Genomic DNA, 24907 nt, shown 5'->3' with positions numbered 1-24907 from the left:
CTCCATGCAGGAATAGTGGTTGCCATAGAGAGAGAAGGTAGGGAAAAGGGACCCCCTCCCCCTTATATCTATCTATCTATATATGCCTAGTAGTGCTTGATTTTGGATTTGCCTTGTATAATAGGTAGCTTTAATCATGGTTTTAACCAACTTTAGCTCAATTTTGGATTTGCCTTGTCTAATAGGTAACTTTAATCATGGTTTTGACCACCTTTTGCTCAATTTTGGATTTGCCTACTAGCTAACATTATGCATTTTTTTGACCAACTTTTTCTCAATTTTGGAGGAGAATGAATAAGAAAAGTTTTGTTGAGACTATTGAAATCTATGAGTTGTATTGAACATCTCTTACACAACTCTTTGTATGTAGTAAACTATTGTGACTTCAATGTGGTTCTCAACTCAGCTTTTGCTACACTAATCGGTAATGTAAAGTCATGACCAACTTTAGGCTTATTTTCACATGGTAATTATCCTTAGATTTAGTTATCCATGATAGGGATATTTTTATTATAATTAAAGTTCACTAGCTATCCATGACAATGAAGTTTAGTAGAATGATAACTTCACTTAGATGGGAAAATTCCTAGATCTAGCCCACTTGGAAAAGCTCAATTTAGACTTACCATATCTTTCAACTTGAATAGATTTTTTTTTTACAAAGTAAAAATTAAAGTCGTAGATTGACTAAAAATACAATCAAAATTATTGCCAAGTTTAGAGCAAATATGTTAAGATGCACATTTACTCTTGGGAGGTTTAATTTGTGATTAATGGAAACATCCCTAGGAGAAGGCCTATAAGGGCTACTTTTTCTATCAAAACATTTGCATATGGATATAATTGGCCTAATTTGAGATAAGAAACCTGATATGGTTGGAAAGTTGCAACATTCTAACACTAGAGGCCGAAGGACATTAGGTTGTCATGAGAGATAATGTATGTGGATGACATATTGATGATGCAACTAGAGAAAATAGTAGAGGTGGGGAAAAACTAGGGGAGGAAGGAGCCAAAAATGTCATGTGAGACCAAATTATGATGGTGCATCAAGGAAAAGAAAGGGCCTAGAGATGGGTGTAGGAATGTGAAGATGAGGTGATGCAAGGGGTGTTGAAGGGATTGGATGTGCTTTTGGAATTAGTATGCACCATTGTTATTGTGTACTTATCATCAATGGAGTTAGCTAAAAGTAGGTGATAAGATGTCAATGTCATTCTTGCATGCACAATGAGCAACAAGAACTATATTGGATTATATTTAAAAATGTACCGTTCTTAGGATACAAAGACCTTACAATATAACAAGTTTGTGAGCAAGCAAACTTCTTGCTTAACAAGTAACCCTAGCATTAAAAGAAATGCATTTTATAGAGAAACCCATTATATAATATGAGAAATATGTTTTTAAGGAATCTCTCACATGTAATGGTCCTGATGTATTGATCAATATTGTAGCTACATAAGGATTATGTGATATGGACCCAAGTATATACAACATTTGACAACTCCTTTAGCAATTGGAACGATGTTCACTTGAGAAATCGTAATTATCTTTAAAACTTTACCCTTCTTAGGATACAAAGACCTTACAATATGACAAGTTTGTGAGCAAGCAAACTTATTGCTTAACAAGTACCCCTAGCATTAAAAGAAAATTCATTTTATAGAGAAACCCATTATATAATATGAGAAATATGTTTTTAAGGAATCTCTCACATGTAATGGTATCGACGTATTGATCAATATTGTAACTACATAAGGATTATGTGATATAGATCCAAGTATATACAACATTTGACAACTCCTTTAGCAGTTGGAACGATGTTCACTTGAGAAATCACAATTAAATCTATAAAGCTTAACATTTGAAAACATTATGGAACAAAGTTGTGGCATTAGAGAAAATTTTCCTAGAGATTAACCATATGATTATTTGACTTGCACTTAAATATATTTTGCATCTATATATGCAACGTATTTCACATCACCATATTACCATAACCTAGTGGATGGTTGGATAATAATACAACCAAAGTGTTAGCCTAGGCTTTGACATCATATTCACATATGACATGAATATTATGTTTTACCTTGGTCATCTATAGTTCATTTGGTCTCATTATGTAAATGGACTTTAAAAGTCATATCATTGGTGGTTTATGTAGTTAGAACATGCGTGGCTTGAAGAGACATAATTATTCTCTATATTTGTTGATTAAGCTATATGGATGATGAGATTTTGATGATAGAATTTAGTGCTGATAGTTTGTGTCGTGCTTTGCCTTATTCTTGTGCTTTATTTCAATAATATTATATATTCATTTGTCTCCTTAATGTTGTCGTGGACATTATGTAGCCTTTCCTATGTTCCATAATGTTATCTTTAATTTTTGTGCACATTTCTTGAAGCAGTAGAGTAGTTTGTTACAATGCTTGCTCAACTTGATGTAATTTTTTATACATCAATGTAGTCATGCTATGTATTCTACATAGACAAAGGGTTGTAACACTTTGGTGATCTTGCCTATGCTTCCTTGCACCTCTGGTTTAATATTCAAGCAAAAATAGCATTGTTTTAGCAAATATTTTAATTTCATGCAAACCTTAAAGTAGTGTTTTTCACAAATTGAGAGAATTATGGGCAAGGCAAGAATAATAGTAGTCGCTGTAAAATGAAGGAGCAGGACAATCTTCATTCCTAGATGCCGATAGATTGTCCACAGAGAGTTTTTAAAATGCAATTATTCTTGCAATAATAGTGGAGAAGAGAAGCAATACCTTGACTACCCTACAGAGAGCCTAAATTGGTTCAATAGAAGGAATGCAATGTTGAACTGGTTTGATGGATAGCCTAAAGAACCATGTTTGCCATGAGAATTCAGGTTTTCTTGTTCAAGAATTTTGAATGAGGAAGGTTCTCATTTGTCTAGCCCTATTAGTTGTTTTTCCTATAACAATAGTTCTTTTCTTTCCACGAAAGCCCAAGCAATGATAGACTAGAACAATATGTTTGACAACTTGTAGTTGTAAACTTGTTCTTCAAATTCAACTAGAATCCCTTGAGCAAAATGGTGGTTTTATTAAGATAGGCATTATGTAGTCTTGGGAGTTAAAAACAATTAGTGTGACCCATGGCACTGCATCATCATTACCAATGTGACACTACCACTTTGTTGTCATTACTAAGACAAGCAATCAATACACCTCTAAATACCCAAAGCTCCCTCAAGGGATTTCCTCAAAAAACACAAGTTAACAATACATACATGCCGACATTAGTAGGACCTACTATAAGATATATCCCCTCTCTCTCAATGGGGGCCTTTTCCTCAAATAGCACAAAGAGATTAAATTCTAATATTAACATACACTTCTCTCACGCTAATCGAGACATTACAAGAATCCCACCTTACCCAAGATTTGAAAAATGACAAGTTTGCTTCAACCTAAACTTGTTCGCCATGGGAAGAATCCTTTTCAATTTTTGGAAAGAAGAAAATAAGGCCATGTCAAAGTTCTCAAAATGTACTTATAGATATTAATGTTATGTATAAAGTAGGATTATAGATTTTAATGTTATGTGAAGAATATTGTTTCAATAGAGGCTACTTCCTTTTAAAATGATGATAAAAAGGATAATGCCTCCTTTCCATATAGTGCAAAGGGATCCCATTTTGAATCATAAAGTGAGGCTCCCTCATGCTATCAAGCCACTAAAAGACACATCCCCCTCTCCCCTAACCCGAACAACACAAAGGATCCCATTCTAATAACAAAACGAGGCTCCCTTGCACTATTTGGCCACTGTAAGACACTAGGCCCCAAACATCGTGCAATCAAAGCACTAGAAGAGACCACTACAAAACCATATCTCTCTTCCTTAGGCCCCAAACGTCGTGAAGAGATCGAATTATTGAAATCACAAAGGGATCTCATTATTGTAATCACAAAGCAATCACATTCTAATTGCCAAATGAGGTTTCCTCATACTATCAAAATAATTATGATCTAAAATAAATACCACACCATTTGAAAAGACATGAGGAGACCAATTAAAATACAAATGTTAAGTTAAATTGTATTTGCATTAAATTTACAATAGATACTAGGGTATTTTGCCACACTGGTGAAATTTTTGGCTATTCTTAATAAAATATCATTGTCATGCTATTGCAAGTGGAGTCAAATGTGTACATTTCTATTCTACTTTGTTAGGCCTTGTGATTAGGTTTAGTAAGTTATTCTTAGTGTTATTATATATAAATATCTTGAAAAGTTTCACGACAATGCAATTTGTGATCGTTACCAATTTAGTATGCATACACAACTATTGTTCATGAGATGGAATATAATGCAAACTATGGTAGAACAAGATATTACATATATTCCTTGATTTCTATGTTCTCACTATCATGTTATTGCCAGTGGAGTCAAATGTGTGCATTTCTATTTTACTTTGTTAGGCATTGTGATAAGCTTTAGTAAGTTATTCTCAGTGTTATTATATGTAATTTATGTTTTAAAAAATATTGTGACTATGCAATTTGTGGCTTTTACTAATTTAGTATGCATACACAACTATTGTTCTTGAGATGGAATGTAATGCAAACTAGGGTAGATCAAGATATTACATATGTTCCTTGATTTCTATGTGCTCGTTGTCATGCTATTACAAGTAGAGTCAAATGTGTGCCTTTCTATTCTACTTTATCATGCCTTATGATTAGCCTTAGTAAGTTATTCTTAGCGTTATTATATGTAAATATCTTTAAAAAATTTGACCATGCAATTTGCGGCTGTTACCAAGTTAGTATGCATACACAACTATTGTTCTTGAGATGGAATGTAATGCAAATGGTAGAAGAAGATATTACAAATGTTCCTTGATTTCTATGTTCTTCTCTTATTCTATGTAGCTATTTTTTAAGTCTCATGTAGTCTCTTGATAATGGTATTGATAGTTTGCTATATTTTATCATTCAATCTAGAGTTTGCCCGCAACAATGTTGCATTCACGTAGTATTTCTTTGTTAGAATTAGAGTTGTAACACTTTGGCAATCTTGCACATGACAAATAGTAATTTTAGTTTCAATACTATGTGCAAAAATGATAAGGTTTGATGGTTCAATTGTGAAACTCCTACAAACCCTCAAGTAGCGGTATATCCTATTGAGTAGGATGATACTTGTTAAAGGGATAGTTTTGCCTTTATATATATATGTTGGACAATTATCCTTACCCATCAAATGTTATCTTGACTAGAAGTAAGTTTAGAAAGTTGAGGGAATTATCATCAAAGCATTAGCACAAGTCACAATAGAATGACGGAGAAAAAGCATGAGAATCTTCAACCTTGGATGACGGAAGGGACAAATTGTATACATAGGATTGTTATGATGTAGATACCTCTGGAGGAATACCCCCTATGCAGCATTCTTTTGTTGGTTCTAGTGAGAAAGAGGAAGCACTATTTTTGCTTTTGAACTAGACTTCTCCTAAGAAATTGAGTGAAAAGTTGCAATATTTCGTGCTCAGAAGTATAGTTCTTTTGAAAACCTCTTCTTCTTTGAAAGCAAAGAAAACCTTGAGTTTTGATCCCTTACTAATTTTGAAGAAGAAAAAGAAGTACCAACATATGGTCCAAGAACCACCACTCAATCCTAAGGCTAAAGCCTCAAAATTCTCAACCAAAACTAAAGAGGACCCTAATTATCATGCGGCTCAATTTGAAACAAGTAAGGGAAGAATGATAAAAAAAGAAATCCAAGAAGGATAAGGAGTCATTAAGGGATAGGAAGAAAGGCAAAGATAAGAAAATACGACTATAGAAGGAAGGTTGGATTCATTAAAATTTTTTAAGATGATGTGACTCAACTTGAAATGTATAGCTTTTTGGATAGCTTTTTAGGGTATAATTAGATTAGGATGTACCTTGATGGCGTGGATAAGATGAAATTTATTACAAAATAAGGAGAGAATGTTAGTATCATCATGAATTTTGGCCTTAGGAATGGTCCTCCAAAGTTTCAAGGAGTAGCACATAAAACCTTTGATCCTCATCTTACAACGTCTATGAGAGTTTTCATAATTTCTATGTATTTGGCAAGAAAGTAGATCATCTAAGGCACCTTAGATAATGTTTTGAAACATGTCAACAATTTGTTATGTCTTTGAATCTCTTTAAGTTTGTTTTGCTACTAAAGGAGAATTATTGCTTGGCCATATCATTTCTAAAGAAGGGATCTCCATAGATTCTCAAAAGATTCAATTAGTATAAAAAGTTGTAATTTCTATAACCATCCAAGAGGTAATGATGAGCCTTGTTGGCCAAATCAAGCGGCATAGTAGATATCTCAAATACCTTGCTCATATATGTACTCCTTTCACTACCTTAACAAAGAGACGTGCTCAAGTTTTTTATAAGGAAGATTATGATGAGTCATTTGGTATTTTGAAGAACATGCTAGTTGTTGCTCCCATTCTACAACCTCCTCCGTGGGATTTTACTTTTCATGTATTTGTAGATGCTTTTGACATTGCTATTAGAGTTGTGTTGATACAATAAGATTTTAAAGGGCAGTTTACACTTGTATACTATGCTAGCAAGATATTAATAACAACAAAAAAGAATTGTATAACTGAAAGAGAGACTTTAGAAATGGTGATTGCTTTGCAAAAGAAAATTTCATTGATTTTTCATGTGAATTGTCAAGCTATCTTGTATCTCATTACCAATAAGCCTCGAGTTACAAAGAGTTGGGTAGATGGATGCTTTTGTTACAATTTGATTACAAATGTGAGCATATTCTCAGTAAGGAGCTTGTAGTGGCAAATCTTGAGTAGGATTGATGATCAACTACTTGATGGAGCTTTATTTTGGGGTTTAGGTCTATGTATCTAATTATTACCATGATCATTATTGCATTCTTTTGTGACAAGATCAAGATTGCAATCAAGGATATATTAGGGAAGTATAATCAAGACCATCGTTGAATATGGATGGCTCATAACCTCCATTGCACTATGGGCAATAGATGGTCGAAGATAAGAACAGAGGGAAATGTGGGTCCTTCTTGGATCAAGAGGCTATTAGGTTGGAGAGGAACATAACAATGGCCTTCAAATAGCAACATTTATATGGATTTTGCACATGTATCTAATAACCATTATGTGGCATGACAATAGCATGGATATCACAAAATGATTGGCATTCAAGGACCAAGGTGATGGCCCCTTCCCCAAACATGGGAGACTAAAAATATTTTCCCACTTTTATCATTTACTAAAAATAGATAACTATGCCAAAGGGATTGTAGCTCAAGTGGTTTGAGCGTGTGCACAAGTGCCTAAGTTCAAATCTTAGCTATACCTTTGAGGCATCTTTCAAATTTTATGCCTTTGAAAAAAAGAAACTATTTTAAAATATTTATGGCTATGAGTAAAATGACATCGTTGCACAAACTCATCAAATTTGGGCATGCCACCCCAACCATGATGTTGCCACGAGGCACACATATGTTGTCATAATGATGAGCTATATTTACCGCCCGCCCCAACTGTATTGTGAGGAAACCTCATTTTGTGGCTAAGATATGGCCCCTTCACTGTATTCAAGTGAGGGTTTCTTTGTATAACACGGGGGCAAGGTATTTGTTATGCACAATAGCTTCCCATCACATTATTAGGTGAAGGTGTGCCCCAATGGCAAGAGAGGTGCTAGAAATTCATCGAGCAACAAATTCTCAATTGAGGGTGGATCATCCACCCCCCTTTGGGCCACAGAGAGTGGACTGAGGTCCATTGCCTCAAGGGTGAAGTGGTAAATCCTTCCTTAGTGTAGGAAGACCTCCCTTCCTGTTGTTTGGGCACAAGTCTAAAGACCGTTCAAGATTGCCCAATAGCACAAAGGGGCCTCGTCTTCCTATTGAAAGTGGTCCCTTCATGATGTTTAAGTGGAGGTATTGGTAAACATGTTCACAAACCATTTGGTATGTAAGTTGGCATTTTTGTGATCTTCCTGCATCCTACAATGGATTTTTCAAACAACAAATAGAAACCTATTGTAAATGTTGAAAAAAATGCCCAACAAGAAATTGTTTCATTTCCTAACAGAGATAAAAAAACATCACTTGCATTCCCAAATATCTCATAATTTCTGAATGAACACAAATCTTCAAAGTTGCCTCAAACATGCAAAGTCATTCATTAGGGACATAGAAAAGAAATTTACTAAAATTCATCTTCCCATTGCAATTGCACTTCAGAACAGACAATTCATTCATATAGCATTCTTTGGGATACACTTACACAACTAAAAAAGAATTTGTTGAAAATGGTATTGCACAAATTAACCACCAAAAATGTACATATCAAGACTCAATATGTGCATCACAATTTTATGTGCTGTGTAGTGTAATATCATCACATCCTTCTCTATTTCTTATATGTGATAAAAGCAAAGGATCAAAACTCCAAGGATAAGGAAGGAATCAAGAGGGCACCAAAAGGTATTAGAGAAGGATGAAGTTGAAGATATAGTAAAAGAGAGAGATCCAATAGTTGAACAATAGTGGGGCAATACAATTAGACATTGAGATACTACAACGAGGAGAGACAAAAAAAATTCACCAATCAAGAGAAGGCAAATGCAATTAAGGAAGAAGGCGATTTCCAAACCTTCGCTCTTCTTGTGTTTGCCATTGGCAACCATGACTACATCCTCTTCTTCAACATCCATACTATCTTCAACTTGAGGTGGAACTACTATCTCGCTATCATTACATAAAATCTTGATATGAATGATAATTTTGCAGAGAAGGATGAAGGTGAGAAATATTCATTGTTGGATTCTTACATCAAAGAAAGTGATTCATTATAGCAATAGAAGCATAGAGGATGATTTATAATGATGCCATGTGCTAGGAGTGTAACCTCCTAATGGAAGAAGTGTTTCAAGCTATAAGCAAAGCTACAAGCCTACAATTATGAAAAGATCTGACAAAGTGTCATCTTCTATTTAAATGCATAACAAAATTATAAACCTATGGAACCCTTTAGTGGTGATGGATAACGAGAATCCATAAGTATTCATGGCCGCCTTTTCCTTTATTGATTCCCTATTCATTTTACTGTCTTGCAACTAACTATGTATAAAGATGAGTTATTGAGTGAGCCCAAAGAAAAGTGTATCAAGGGCTTATGTAGGGATACTATACTTGGAAACATTCCATTGCCGAGCAACTCCTCTTTCCTTTGTTTATTTGTGCTGATGATGATGGATGCTACATGTTTTGAGCTAGGTCTTTCTCTGCATTTTATGGACGGTAATTCCATTGATGTAATTCTTATAAGCTATTAGCTCTCTTTTACCCTCCAACATGCCTTGTGTGTTTAAAGTAGGCCAACCATGCTTAGTAATGTGTTTCTCCGTTCCTTGGGTTGACCATATTGAGAGACTACTATATTGCTTCACAAACCATGGAATATGTATGTAGATAATCTATTGCAAAACACATAACACCCATTATATACAAAAATGGCCAATTTTTCCATGTATTAAGATTGTAAATGATGTGCTATAACATACATAACATCCATGACATACAGAATTTGCCAAATTCTCTATATAACACAACATATGATACTTGGCCTTAAACTCTATAGATCGACCATTTATTTTGAAGGTCTTTGAATATCATAGGCTCTTTTATCATGTCTACATAGAGTACCCTGTTTCATCTCCACTACTTGGACTTATCAAGTGGCTGATTACTGCAGCCTGCAAATTTCTTGAGTAAAAGTCTAAAATTTCTGAAATTTCAGTCATTAACAGCCAGTAAACTCTCAAATTATTCAGAAAAACTCTTTTTCCCTTTAGTATTGGTCTTTCAATCTCTGAAATGTCTTGTTCAAAGTCTGAAATATCTGAAAATTTCAAAAATTTCAGACATTAATAGTCTGAGACAGCCATTAAATGCTCTTGCCCTTTAATATTGGGCTGAGAATCTTTGAAATTTCTTGTTAGAAATCCAAAATATCTGAAATTTTAGACATTGACAAGCTGAGATAGCCGTTGAACTCATTTGTCCTTTGGTATTGGCTTAAAAATCTCTGAAATTTCAGATTTTACAATTGAAATTGACATTTCAGCAAGATTTATTAGTTATTATGTCTTCATCTGATGAAGCTTCATCCCCATTCTTATGCATTAGGCTGACACAAATGGGAAGAAAGAAAAAAGCAAAGTGGAAATTTGAAACAACTGTCAAGCAATGTGGAAGGAGGCAATTTACTTGCAAATGCAAGTGGTGCCAGCATACTTGGGATGGAGGCCCATCTCGCATAACAGCCCACTTTCTTGCGCTTAAAGGTTTTGGTGTAGATAAATGCTCACAGCCACCTTCACATGTGAAGGAGACATGTCGATGATTGCATTTAGAAGTGGGATTTGTTGATCCTTTTGTAGCTATTGATAAGTCTATGGCTGATTTGGGAGAGGGTTCACATGGGGAGGCAAGCATTGCAAGTGCAAATGCCCCTAATGTTTCAGCTGCAGGTGCAAGTGGTTCCACTTCATGTATTGTTCAGACATCAAGCTCCAAGGATCAAAAAGTGGGCAGATTGGACAAAAGTGGGCAGATTGGACGTATGGTGGTGAGTGAAGATTGGACTAGGAAGAGAGTTTGCTGCACTGATAAGGCAATGCAAGTGGCTAGCCGGATGTAAGGATTATTTTGAAGATATGTGCACCTATATTAAAGGTCCTTCGCCTTGCAGGTAGGGAAGGTGCAACAATGGGGGTTGTGTATGAGCTAACAGATTGTATGATTGAGAAGATACAGGGCATTGAGAGTGTGGAGGCTAGTAAATTGCAACAGGTTAAGGATCTCTGTGTCAATAGATGGGATATGTTACACTCACCTTTACATGCAGCTGCTTATGTTTTGCATCCAATATGAAGATCAAAGAATCCAAGTGGTGATAGTGAAGTGTATGAAGATAGTTGAAAGTGATTGAGAGGCACACTCTTCATGATGTAGCAAAGCAGGGTGTTTCATGTGATAAATTGGATATGTATACGTCAGAGGCAAGTGGATATACACGCCCACTTGCAAAAGATGTGGCAAGGATGCACCAAGGGGTGAAGTGGTGGGAAACATTTGGGGCTTGCACACCTCGTTTGCAGCAGCTGGCTATTAAGGTGCTTTCTCAAGGTACTTGTGCATCTCCATGTGAAAGGAATTAGAGTACCTTCTCTTTGATACATACAAAGAGAAGAAACAAGTTACTTCCAAAGCATATGGAGAAACTTGTTTATATCCACACAAACCTTCGCCTTGTCTCTAAGATCAAAGAAAGAGGATGGGAAAACAATGAGGTTACTTTGGAAATGCTTAATAAGAAAAAGGATGATGATAGGATTCTTGCAATTCAAGAATTGCAAGACAAAGAGTTGGATAATGCCAATGTTGGATTCTTGCAATTCAAGAATTGCAAGAAAAAGAGTTGGATGATGCCAATGTTACAACAAGCAATCCTTCTCTTGTTAAGCAAGGAGAGGATGATCATGATAATTTTGATGAGAAAGATGAAGAGGAGGAGAATGATAAGGATGAGGACATTGATGAGGAGGAGGATGAGGAGGGTGCATCTTGCCCGTGATCGTCATGTGTAATCTTTTTTCCATATAGTTTGCTTCATCCTTCCACTATAGTTTAGAATCTAGACTACTATTATGCCATGATCCATCCTTTGCCTTTTATGGCAGCCTTTTATAAACTTTTAACTATCTATCCTTTTTTGGATTACTTCCACTTGTAGGCTGTAGCCATCAATGCTTCAATTGTGTCTTGGCTCAAATGACTTGAAATCAAATCTGAAATCTTTTAGGTAGATCAATGTTGTGAACTTGTAAGTTGTGTCTTCAATCTTGATTATTCATTCGCTTATTGGGAGACTACAATGTCTATTTTGTAGAATCTAAAGTCGTTGAAACAATAAAATTTTAGTTTTTATTCAGCATGTTAGCTTAATACTAGGTTATATACATTTTTGTTATTTTTTAATATGAAAATTAGGGCAACGTATGATTCAGCCCAAAGGCCTGAATCATACTCCAATCATACTTTCACGCTCGTCTGTGTGTGACATATGATTGCCGTAAAAAACTATCATATCAGAGTGCAAAAGCGCAGGAACTCAAAGAGCTAAAGACCCTATTCATAAGAGAAGGCAAAGACAAGTTACAGGTTCGGTATCATCTACTGATTTTCCCTTCATTTCCACTACATCACTAGGAGACAAAGATATCCTTCTCTTCCTCTCCCATCCACCTACCCTTTTACAGGTTGATACTCCAGTGCTATGACTTCACCATAGATAGATGGACAAACCACTAGGTGCTCCTCTTATGGCATCACTGAAACCCCCATCCATGCTTGCCGCCATGGACCTTTGCTCCCTATCCCGCTGGAGTGTATGCGTTTACTCCTAAGCACTTGTTGTGCCACCTCTCCCTTTTGGGCCACAGAGTTTATTTTGCACCGACTTTCATATTTTTATGCTCAAGCCAATAAGACCCATTCAATATGCACTAAGCCCTTTCTAGCCACAAGAGTATCACGCCCTCCTCACGACCGCCGTAATGCGCTATAAAGGTTGCTTCTACTTCTTCTAGGGTTTCAGGAATGCCACCTCGACAGCCCACGATTCTGTAGTCCACTCCCCCAAGAGACAGTGATTGTTGGCTACCATCTCCTCGGCAATCTACTCCTTTGAGAGACAATGGTTATTCGACACCTATTACTTTGACAATCTGCTCCACTGAGAGATAGTGACTGTTGCCCACCCTTGGCTCAGCTTGAGCTTAATTTTCTCCACCCTTGACTATTCAAGTTCAAAAGACCACCTCTGGGAGTTCGACCCCCTCGATACCTTCTTCAACATGACCAATCAGATGAATCGAAGCCCATGATCCATGAGTTTTTAGATTCCCTATCTCTTGAAGGAGGGATATACTCTCTTTGCCCTCAAAGGGGGCTCCTACTTGTTCGGCTTTAAAAGGGGCCCTTGCACCTCCACCCTCAAGGGGGGCACCTACTCCTCATGAAGTTCACCCACCATTTACTCTTTTGGGATGGTTGTCCTCAAGCAGTCATTTCTCCTATCGATACCCAAGATCTTCAGAGACTACCTAGATTATGGCCTTGGAGGTTCAACTGCGACTTGGTGACGAGGCCTTCAAATTCCTTCCAACATGGAGTTATAGAGCAAGTGGCTTCTCTCCACAGGTAGAGTCACGTTCTACAGTTCATCTCATCTACTATTCCTTACTACAGGTTACCTTTCAAGTGGAAATCTTGGATCTCCGGGATCCTCTATATCTTCTTCGTATCTCTCTTCACTTCTCTTTCTTTATTCCTTTTTGGGCCTGAGAGGGGGTGTTGAGAAACCACTTACTTTAGTTCACACACTTCATTTAGGGTTTCACACTAACAGCTCCAAAAAGAGTTGGTATCCACTTTTTCAATGGGTGCCCACACCGCGGTGTGCCACCCTAGACAGCTTATGCCTGTAAATAGGCAATCACTTCACTCATTCTTCACCACTCTCTCTTTAGTCATTCTTCGTTGATCCTCTTCGGTCACCACCACTACTTCAGTCATCCTTCACCTCTCTCTCTCTCTCTCTCCAGCCTCTCTACTACCCTCACGCTCCTTTTGGAGGACATTGAGGTTCATGGTTTGTGGCTTCCTTCCATCATCTTCTCCCTCTGCTTCAAGAGCTCTGATCCCACAACATCAGGCCTTGCATTTGGAGCATTTTTCACCTGGTGTCTGTTAGAGAGTCATTTCCTGGACAGCTGGCAATACGGACAGTGCAGAGGAGCCATGTTAGCAGTACGGACAGCGCAAAGGAGCCACGTCAGCAGGTGCAGGTGCCACATCAGCACAGTTGGACAGTTGCCATGTGGCACAACAGCAATCGGACATGTTTTTTGCAGTCGGCTCATTATATGCAGCTGACCTGATTCTTGCTATTTTTTCGTGTTATTTTCTGCTATTTATAGCAGTTCAGTTCAGCACTTGGTCATCTTGGATCTAACAAAGACAGCCTACTGAGACTGACAGCACACGGGCTGACGGAGATTGAGGTCCTCAAGGCGAAGACATACACAAATATTTTCTCTGCACCCGTGTATATTTCTGCATTCCTATACAGCTGAAGAAGGTTCGGGAAGCGAAGGAAAGAGCCCTAACAAGCTGCATTTACACAGTCAAAGGGGGCTGATTTTGCATTTGTGCAAGCATTGCACAGGCGGTCTACTACAGGCTACTATTTTATCTTGGGTACAAGTGTTATGTCTTGGAGTAGCAAGAAGAAGCCCACAATCGCCCTTTCTTCTACTGAGGCGGAGTATCGGGCCGGGTCTTCCACCACATGTGAGGTTGTGTGGCTTTGGAGATTGTTGGAGGAGCTTGGCTGCCCCTAGACTCGTCCTACTCTTCAAAGGTGCGACAATGAGAGTTGCATTGCCTTGGTACGGAATCCTATATTCCATGCCCGAACGAAGCACATTGAGATCCAGTATCACTTCATTTGGGAGAAGCTTCTAGATGAGACCATTGATGTGGAGTACTGCAAGATCGAGGATAATCTTGCAGATTTGTTAGAAGGCGTTTCCCCAGGCTCTTCTTTAGAGACATGCCAAATCCCTCAGTCTTCTGACCCGTCTAGGGTTTGAGAGGGTCTACATTCCTATACAGTATTCTATGCTGCAGATTTTTTGCATTTCACTGTCTCCTCTCTCTCAATCTTGGTCCCACACTTCCGCATCACTACACTCTGACAACATCACCATCCTCTGATTGGTGTCAACACCCTTCTCCTTCAAGCTCCACCTTCACCTATGTTTTTCAGTCTAAAGGTCTTCTCCTTGCTTGGCATCATCATCTCCAGCTTGGTGTCAACATCCTACCCCCTGGCAGCAATCTACACCACCTAGTGTCAGTGATTTCATCATTCATCTATCACAAGGGCTGCTAGGACCTGTGTTTTTACAGCATGGCTTCTCCTCCATCAGCTAGCATCACACCTCTGTCATTGAGACTGCTGGGACCTGCGTTTTTGTAGCTTATCTAACGTCATCATTATCCACCTAGCGTCAATATTTGGGTTGCTCTCTCTACGTTTGACAACTTTGATACTCTACAATTTGCATTTTGCTGCCCAGGTCACTCCCTGGCATCAAAGGACTGTGGTTCGCTCCCTCAACAACTCGTGATCATCTTCCACATCTCCATCAGTATAAGAGGATTGCGGTTCACTCCCTCGATAGCTGCCCTTCACCTTCGAGTGATTACTTTGATAGCCCACTGCCCAAAGGACTGCGTTTCGCTCCTTCATTATGTAAATTTTCCACAGGTATTGCCACCTGATTTAGATAGGACAATGCATTTATTTTCTAAGCTTCGACTCTATTGTATTAGCATTTCTTCTAATAGCGTGGTTCAGTGCACCATCACCATGTTGTTCTTGTATTTCTCAGTTTCTCTTCTCTCTCAATGTTTGCAGTACATATACTGTGTTTGTAACCAACCTTCCTTCCGTGGATGGATCGTAATTCCCTGATTAGAACTTAGATACAACGATAACATTTATTACAAAACTAAGAAATGCAAATTAACTTACAATCTTGGACAATGGACATCTTGTTGGCCCCAAAATTGGTACCCCTTTTGATATTTCTTTAACTTAATTGAGAAGATGATGATGTACAATGGGATTCTCCCAATCCCTTTCGGTATTCCAACTCCCCTTGCTATCCACAATGACCAGCAAGTCTTCAATTAGATTTGCCCCTTGATTCGAGTAGTCAATTGCCTTCACCTACTTTGATTGGAGATGGAAAATGCTCCAAATTCATTGATTTGCTAGTCCCTCCACTTGAATTTGACTAAAAACAACTTCAACCCTATTGAATCCAAGTCTTGGAGCTTCCAAGTTCAGGCATACTTCTCGAGGCTGTTGCTAAATCCTAATTTTTGCTGCAGATTAGGGTTTACAGCAGAGAAATCTGAAATTTCTCAGCCTCTAGTGATCTCAATGCTGTAATCTTCGGAGCACGGCTGTAGAAAGGCTGGGAGATGAAAGAGAATGTTGAGGAGAGAGAAAATTCAAACTTTCTTCGCGAAGGACTGAAGAAAATCTATCATTTACTATTGCTGCCCCGTCTCAACAGCTTGTAGATGCAAAGAACTAAAGAAAATCAGTCATTTACTATTGCTGCCCTGTCTCAATAGCCTGTAGATACTATCACCTGCTATTGATTGGTCTTCTCCTACCCCAGGCTGCCTCAAAAGGTTCTCCAATGGCTGCAAATCAGACCAACAACATCTCCTCCCTCTCTCTTGCGGGCTAAATACACTAAAATGCCTCTCTCCAACCTCTAAAGACGTTTTTCAGTATTGCATGGGCATTTTTGACGAGTGGCAGTCTTTCCAAATGATTTTTCCAGTATTATCCATAATTAAATATTAATTTTCAGTCTTTAAATATTGAAAATAATATAATGATTATTTCAGTGCATAGAAAAATAATCTGACTGGCCAATAATTAAATTGGCTAGGCAACTTCCATTCCGGAGTGTCTCTGCACCATCTTTGACCATCAGATTGGCGTTATGTACCATTAAACGCCACTTCTCTAGTGTCATCAACTGACACTTACGGCCAAATGAATGGCCTAGGTTAACAATTGACACCAAATACCATAAAATACCTATGCGACATAACTTATAGCAACTTCTGCCTTTGACATCTTGTGATTTCCTTAGGTCCCGAACTCGTAAATTTACTCTAACCCCAGTTACACCTCACATGTGCAACATTTACTTAACCATGTGATTAAAAATTAATCCACATATTCAATGAGGTTTCAAAAATACATGTTCTCATGACAGTGTTACTCCCTGCAAACCCTATTGTCTCTTTGCACTGTTGCGTATTTTGACATGGTATAAGAGTATACCTGTTATTTTGACTCATGAGATAGCACTTGCACCCAAAGTAAAACAATATCCTATCATTGACCTCTAGTGATCGACATCTCCGGCCCGATTATAATCTATCTAGCCTATAAGAGCCAAAGGTGAATCCCGAGTACCTGTTGGATAATGAATACCAAGATCAAAGGTCCCCCTCAAGAACCGCAACATCCTCATAGCAGCTTACTAATGTACCATCTTGGGTTCACTCACGAACCCAGTCAACAAACCTATAGAAAAGCACAAATTAACCCAAGTGCTAAGAAGCCAAATCAAGGATCCAATTAGCTGCCTGTAGCGGATAGCATCCGCCGCCGGAGAACTTGCATGCCGTAGCCTTCCAATTCAAATCCATAGGAGTAGAAATGGCCTTACATCCCTCCATCTCGAACGTGACCAAATGTTCCTACGCATACCACTCTCGGGAGATGAAAATCCCCCTCAAAATTTGATAAATCTCATGGCCTAAAAAGAAATAAAGAAGGCCCATATCCATCACCTCAAACACCTTGCATAGTGTCGTCTTAGTCTCCTTGACCTTCTAGGCATGGTCAGCTATCAAAATAAGATCATCCACATAAAGCACGAACAACACATGCCCTCTGGCTAAGGTGTGGACATACAACTAGGGATTGGAAGAGGAACATCAATACCCCAACTTCCCTTAGAGGAACAAATCTATCTTCTCGTTCCAAGCACGTAGAGCCAATTTGAGGCCATTAAGGGCTGCTCAGTATCGATCTTCTTCTTCAAATCACCATTGAGAAAGGCAACCTTCACATCAAGCTAATAAACCAACCAGCCAGGAGGCTATTCAACATCGATCTTCTTCTTCAAATCACCATTGAGAAAGGCAAACTTCACATCAAGCTAATAAACCAACCGTCTCCTATGATTGGCTAAGGCAAGAACAACTCTAATGTAGCCACCCAAGCTATAGGTACAAAGATGTCATGGAAATCCGCTCATAGCCGTTGTGTGAAACCTTTTGCAACGAGCCATGCCTTGTGCTTATCTAGAGTACCATCACTGTGATACTCGGTCTTGAAGACCTATTTGACATCAATCACCTTCCTATGAACGAGTTGAGACACAAGATCCCAAGTGTCATTCCTTGCAATAGCATCCAACTCTTGCTCCATAGCCTTCTTCCAATGTTGTGACTGCAAAGCCTCCTTCGCGGAGGTGGACTCCCTATCCTATATGGCACGGGTTGATACAAAGAAGCTCGGTAGCAAGTGCCTCATTCCTCCGAGACCACCACATACCATCCTGCGGCTGCCACTCCTCAGGGGCTCCCTAAATCCCTAAATCACGGAGTGTGTCTCGTGCCCAACAAGGAGGAGACCGGATCTCTCATTAGCGAGCACCATTTGCTAAAGTCTCTAGAATATCCACCAGCGATGGCTTAGTCAAGGAAGTTGGTGGGGAAGTAATATCCTCATCCAAAGAGAAAGCATCTGCACAAGACATGGACTCCAAAGATATAGTCGCTACTATCCAACTATCTCCTTGATCTCCAAGCACAGGGTGCTCCTCACCCCCCTCTGAGAATGGAACCTCCACGAATCGAACATCTCAACTTGTGTAGACATCCTGCTTAACAAGATTATACAATCAGTAACCCTAGATTGCAAGATGTAGCCCACAAACACCTGTCTTCGAGAAGCCGCTTCAAATTTATCACATTGTGTCTTCAAGATGTGGACATAGGTGTCACACCTAAAAACCCTAAAATAAGAAATATCACATTTAGAGCCAAAATACGCCTCATAGGGTGTCATACCAACAATGGCTGAAGTGGGGGATTGATCAAAGATGTGGACTACAATAGCCACAACCTCGGCCCAAAGATACTGAAGTGTTTGTCTATGCTCCATCTCATGGTGCAAGCCATCTCAATCACACTACAATTGTTATGCTCCAATATGCCATTCTCTTGAGGTGTGTTTGTGTTTGTAAACTCCTAGTGGATACCACGATCTACACAAAACCTAGCAAACTCATTAGAAACAAATTCTCCCCCCTTATCCAATTGTAATGACTTCAATTGCCGGCATGATCAGTTCTCCTAAAAAAGCAACCATCCTTAAAGTGGGAGAAAGCCTCTAACTTCAGCTACAAAAAATAAGCCCATGCCATCCTACTAAAATTGTCCACAATCAACATGAAAAACAAGCTCCCCTCAAGGGACTCCGTCCTCATAAGTCCACATAGATCTGTAGAAACAAGCTCCAAGGGTGCTAAAGACCGCCTCAAAGCCTTGCAAGAAATGGCGTCACGATGTTGTTTCCCACAAATGCAAGATACACGCGGTTGATGGCTCACCACAATGTCCGGTATACCTCGAACAAGTTGTCCCAAAGAAGCCTTTCGAAGATTATTATAATTTAGTTGGCCAAACCAAGCATGCCAAAGCTCGAACTATGTCTAAGAGGTAAGAAGAAGAGAGGTCAAGGCAAAAGAAAACCTTAGCTTGTAGACTCCATTCTCCTTATAACTGGAAGTAAGCACTTGTCTCAATCCATGATCAAGAATCTGAAAGGAATCCTCATCAAACTCAACCAAGAAGCCTAGGGCACAAATCTTGTGTACCGAAAGCAAATGGTCACCCAAGCCTGGCACATAAAGCACCTCTGAAGTATGAGTACCACCCTACCCATCTAGAATAAGCTGCATATTACCCCTCCCTTGAATAGGGACAAAAGAGCAATCGCCAATGAGAGTCTCTCCATGTGAAAGGCCGCAAATATGCAACACCTACTGCAGAAGGAGTCATGTGCCAAGAGACACCACTATCAGCAATGCACTCACGAGGGTGTGGGCCGTCAACGCAACATTAGAAGTCCTAGAGGTCAATGCCTCAAACACCTCCAAATAGAGAAAGGCAGCTGATAAGAGAGCTACCACTGCTCCTAAATCTTTTGAAGACTTGTCCTTCTTCTCCTTATCCTTCTTCTCCTTGTTAGGGCAATCCTTCTTCTAGTGACTTGTCTTGCTACAGACGTGACAAGTGGAATCCTTCTCTTTGTCCTTCTTCAATTTGTCCTTCTCCCTTTGGTCCTTCCCTTTCTTCTGAGAGGATTGACCTGTCAATATCTTTGATTCGAAAGCATTCTGTCCTTTCAATTGCTCCTCTTGGTCCAAAGCCATAGGAATCAACTCTTCCCAACAAAGAGTCTCTAACTGTCCTAAAGCAATCAAGGCAGAGTAAAATGCACTAAATCGAGGCAATAACTCAAAAAGAAGAGTTATTGCCATCTCCTCTGAGTAATAACCTTGCCTGCGTTCTAGACCTTAAACAATTTCCCCACGAGGAGGGACACTGTCCAAGTGGCATCTACTGCATGAACATTTCACAGCATGTAGCATACTCATTGTGCAAAGCACCACTAGATGGATCCTAAGTTGTTTCCACAGACTGTTTGTACACCACACCACCATTACTTCCTTACTATTCCCTCATTATCAACATCCTCGAGTGGATGGGTAGCTTGTCTGTTTTGTGATGGATTGGATCTAACCCTCCCTTCTCATTCTCTCGTCTTCTACTCAATCAACTGCAAACCATCTCTCACTTTTTTTAAAAAAAATCAAGTTCATTGTAGTTCTATCCGCCCTTGTAGGGCTTGGTAGGCTAGGCAGCTGATGAGCACCCTTTGTCCCATGCCCTATCCTCTCTGGGGGTACCTACTTGGACTCCCTTGGTAAGATAACCATCGCCTCTATAGTCTTGGTAGCCCACTGGGCAACTATCGTGCACCCCTTGTCCCATGCCCTGGCCACTTTGGAGTGGGACCTTGGGCAAATCGGGTTGGCCTTCTCCTCGCCCTATTTTGGACTTAAGAGGGGGTATTGAGCTAAGAAATGCATTCCATGCTAATTAGCCACTTAAACAACCCCAAAACAAGCTTAATTTAATGAAAACCCTAAAACGAGGAGCGATTCGAGAGAGTTCAATAAAACCCTAATTTGGGAGGGTCCATCCTCATCTATAAATAGACAGGCTGCCCCCCATTGAGTCCCATCTCTTCCGTGCATGTTTCTCACCCTTGTGTGCAGATCTCAGCTATCAGTCTCCCACCACCTGGCGGTCCAACCATCGCGACTGCTACCATCACCTCATTCTACTACAGCGTTCTACTGCTACATTTTACTGCTGCATTTTACTACGGCGTTCTACTACATTTTGCTGCTTCGTCCACATCATCAAGCATCATCCACCTCAATCTCCTCTCACTCTGGTGATCAACGTTTGGTGTTTCTCTCACTCTGTCACTCCGACTGGTGGTCATAGCACTTGGGATCCGCTCCGGTGGACATTGTTGGAGATCACGGATCTAGAGCATGGCAGCTATGGAGGTTGGAATATGAAGACTATGTTCATGTTGTCATAGACAAAGAGAGACCGGCTATTACACAAGTGAATTAGGTTCCAAGATAGATTAGCTTGGACTCATAAAGACAATCTTGTGTGATGAACTGACACTGACAAGATACTAAGTGAAAGTACAAAGCATCGTAATATTGTATTCATTCCATAGTCAAGTACAATGTCTTATAGAAGTTGGGTTGTTCCATTCTCCTCACTGTGCATATGGAATTCAGGACATCTCTTCATGGAGCATACATCATTTGTTATTTTGCAACAGACGTCACTCTTCGACACACTACTCTCCCCTTGGACACGCTATATACTCTTACATTCATTTACAGCATTCATTCACTTCAAAGTTGTGTTCTTTTTTCTATTCCTTCTTTTGTTTGTGTTTGAGTTTTTGTGTTTGCCTTTTGAGTTTTGCATTTAGGGTTTGAGTTTTGCTTTCTATGTCTGTATTTGTCTCGTTGTGCTTCTATCGTGGTCGTACACTCTGTGTTTCCTCAATGCAAACCTTAGCAATGCCTCCACACTCTTCACACGGTATCAGAGCTGGTGCTCTTATAAAGAGTATCCTACGGATATTGTGGAGTGCTAGTCTTTGCATGAGACACACAATACAACTCGTAACCGAATCATAATGTCATAGACACCTTCTTGTGAACCCATGATGTTTTATCAAGCTTCTCCATCACTAGAGGCCCTGAGGAGATATTATGGACTCGACGAGGAAGACGACACTCCATATTCACCCTCACCATCACCCTATATGTTTACACCCATGCTAGATATTCAAAATCTCATTAACCTCACAGAGGAGGAGTTTGAGGAGTCCCTACGCAACAAGTATGGACCACCAGAAGACATCCCTTCTTCCAGTTTGCTACTCCTTCCAGACCGATTGGTGAGGCTAGCCACCTTTCTGATCATGGAGGCAACACAACATTTGGGACGATTGGCGATCCATCTTCATCATCTTTGCCAAGCCCTGTGTCAAGTTCGTACAACCCTTTTGAGTCGTTCGAATCAAAACCCTCTCCTGTTTTGCAGGATCCAAATGGTCAAATGTATGTAAATCTTAATAGAGGGGACTCAAGAAATAGACATTCATCATTAATTATACCTACATTTTCTGTTTCATTTGAGCAAGTCAATTACACTTCTTCTCTCCCTCCCATCCCACCCTCTTCTCTTGAAGCCATATCACACTCATTTCAAAACCTCAACTTACATTCCACATCTGCCTCTACCACAATGGGCGTTGGACCTTTTGTCTCCACTCCTAGAACATTCTCATTCTTGATATGAAGATTTCTCAACTGAGAGTGAATGTGCAGAGAGTTGAGAGCAATAGAATGAGAGAGTAAGCATGACACTTGATGTTCGGTACAAAGACTAGTGTACCACTTTTAGGTTTTGAATATATATATAAAGTACAAGTAAAGGTTGCATTCACACCCACACACCTGAACTTGATAAAAAGACACGGTTGGCCTTTATTCCTAACAACCTTTCACCTAAAGGCAATGTGCATGAAGGTAGAGGAAAGAATCAACTAAGTTTATGTATGTACAATGCTGAAAGACACATATACTATCCAACCCCCGTCATCTAGCAGCGATGAGCAAACCGCTCGGCTGGAATACCCTTCGTAAGAAGGTCTGCAAGGTTATTATCTGTATGTACCTTGACAAGCTCAATGCCTTTGCTGTCAAGTACATCCCTGATAAAGTGATACTTCACCTGTATGTGCTTTGTCTTTGCGTGAAAGACAGGGTTCCGTGCTAGCATGATAGTACTCTTAACTGTCACAATGGAGGATAGGAACCTCTATAATCCAAAGTTCTCTCACCAGACATGAAAGCCATAAAGCCTATTTGCATGCCTCTATGGCAGCCACATATTCTGCCTCTGTAGTAGACAATGCAATACACTTTTGCAACCTAGATATCCAAGAGATTGCTCCTCCTGTGAACATAAGCACATATCTTGAAGTAGACTTCCTGCAGTCAGGATGGCCAACATAGTCTACATCTGTGAAACCAACAACAGATGACTTCTACTTACCAAAGCAGATACACAAATCCTTTGTGCCCTTAAGGTATCTCATGATACCCTGCATTGCTTCCCGATTCTTTTTGCCAAGATATTCCATGTATTTGCTAACCACTCCCACCACAAATGCAATGTCAAGACGTGTAGCAACCATAGTATACATCAAGCTACCAACAGCTGAAGCATAGGGTATCTTGGCCATTTCAACCTTTCCATCATCTGATGTAGGGCTGTCATCTACACTAAGTTTCACATATGGAAGCAATGATACACTAATAGCTTCCCCCCCTCCATATTGAAACACTGCAAAACTCTCGTAATATACTCTTATTGTGACAGATAAAGCAGACCCTTTGATCTGTCTCTGAGTATACACATGCCAAGAATGTGATTTGCCTCACCAAGATCTTTCATATCAAAGCTATTGTGTAGACTCTACTTCAAGGAGTCCAAGGCATGAACATCCTTGCCTGCAATTAGCATGTCATCCACATACAAAACCAAGAGAATAAGGCTATCATCTGCCGCCTTCTTGGTGTATAAGTAGTGATCAACTTGAGAATGATGAAATCCCTGAGATTGCATGAATGTATCAAATTTGTGATACCATTCTCGTGATGCCTGCTTTAGCCCATATAGACTCTTGTTGAGTTTACATACCATGTGCTATTTTCCCTTTGCAACAAAACCGTCAAGCTATTGCATATGGATCTCCTCATGCACATCACCATGTAAGAAGGAGGTTTTTACATCCATTTGTATGAGTTTCATGTCCTCAGATGCAACCAAAACAAGATGGTTAGTAAAGTAGTCATTTTGACTATAGAAGAAAAGATTTCATCAAAATCAAACCCATTTGCAGGGTAGCACTTTTTGTCCTTTTGGTAAATGTACCAAATCCCAAGTGCCATTCTTCATGAGAGATTCCATTTCTGATAGCATTGCTTTTTGCCATTTCTTACTATCCTGTTTGTCCATTGCTTCCTGGAAGCATGAGGTTCACCATAATCTGTTAACATGCATTAATCAGCCACATAGTTTACTCCAGGAACAAATCTATTTGGCATTCTTTGCTGTCCTATTGGTACATCCTCCCGGAATACAACCCTTCTAACCTCCTCTGTTTTTTCAGACTATATGTGCATGCGATCTTGCTGCGTACTACTTTTCTTTTCTCAGGACCCCACCTCACCTTCATCACCATATCCTAGGAAAATACATTTACAAAACTTTGACTCAAGTTTGTTGTGTTCTTCCTTGCGTATATGCACAAATGCCTCGTACCGAAACACTTTCAAGTGTGCATACGAAGGTGTCTTACCCGACCACGCTTCTTGAGGACTCCCCCTCCCCCCCCAAAGACCTGTTTGGTGACCAATTAATCGAGTGTACAGTTGTCATAACAGTCTTTGCCCAAAAACCGTGGG

At 39.5% G+C, this 24907-nt stretch overlaps 1 protein-coding gene and 1 pseudogene across 6 annotated transcripts in view; one reads left to right on the top strand and one right to left on the bottom strand.

Annotated features, from left to right (window-relative positions):
- Positions 1-6740: 6740 nt before the first annotated feature.
- Positions 6741-24907, bottom strand: part of LOC148015264 (pentatricopeptide repeat-containing protein At1g03540-like) — a 34490-nt gene continuing 16323 nt past the window's right edge. Inside the window, exon 3 of one of the 6 annotated variants that reach the window (XM_087666114.1) lies at positions 6741-9927. The gene's annotated coding sequence lies outside the window, so the exon portion shown is untranslated. The remainder of the gene's footprint in view (positions 9928-24907) is intronic. The other 5 variants (XM_087666111.1, XM_087666115.1, XM_087666116.1 and 2 more) reach the window with 5 other exon arrangements.
- On the top strand, positions 10726-11664 carry LOC148015265 (uncharacterized; annotated as a pseudogene).

The sequence above is a fragment of the Lygodium microphyllum genome, chromosome 24, assembly GCF_053477565.2.
Source record: "Lygodium microphyllum isolate KBCC chromosome 24, Lygodium_microphyllum_v1.1.10, whole genome shotgun sequence".
Taxonomy (NCBI): domain Eukaryota; kingdom Viridiplantae; phylum Streptophyta; class Polypodiopsida; order Schizaeales; family Lygodiaceae; genus Lygodium; species Lygodium microphyllum.
This window is presented reverse-complemented; position numbering and strand designations above follow the sequence as displayed.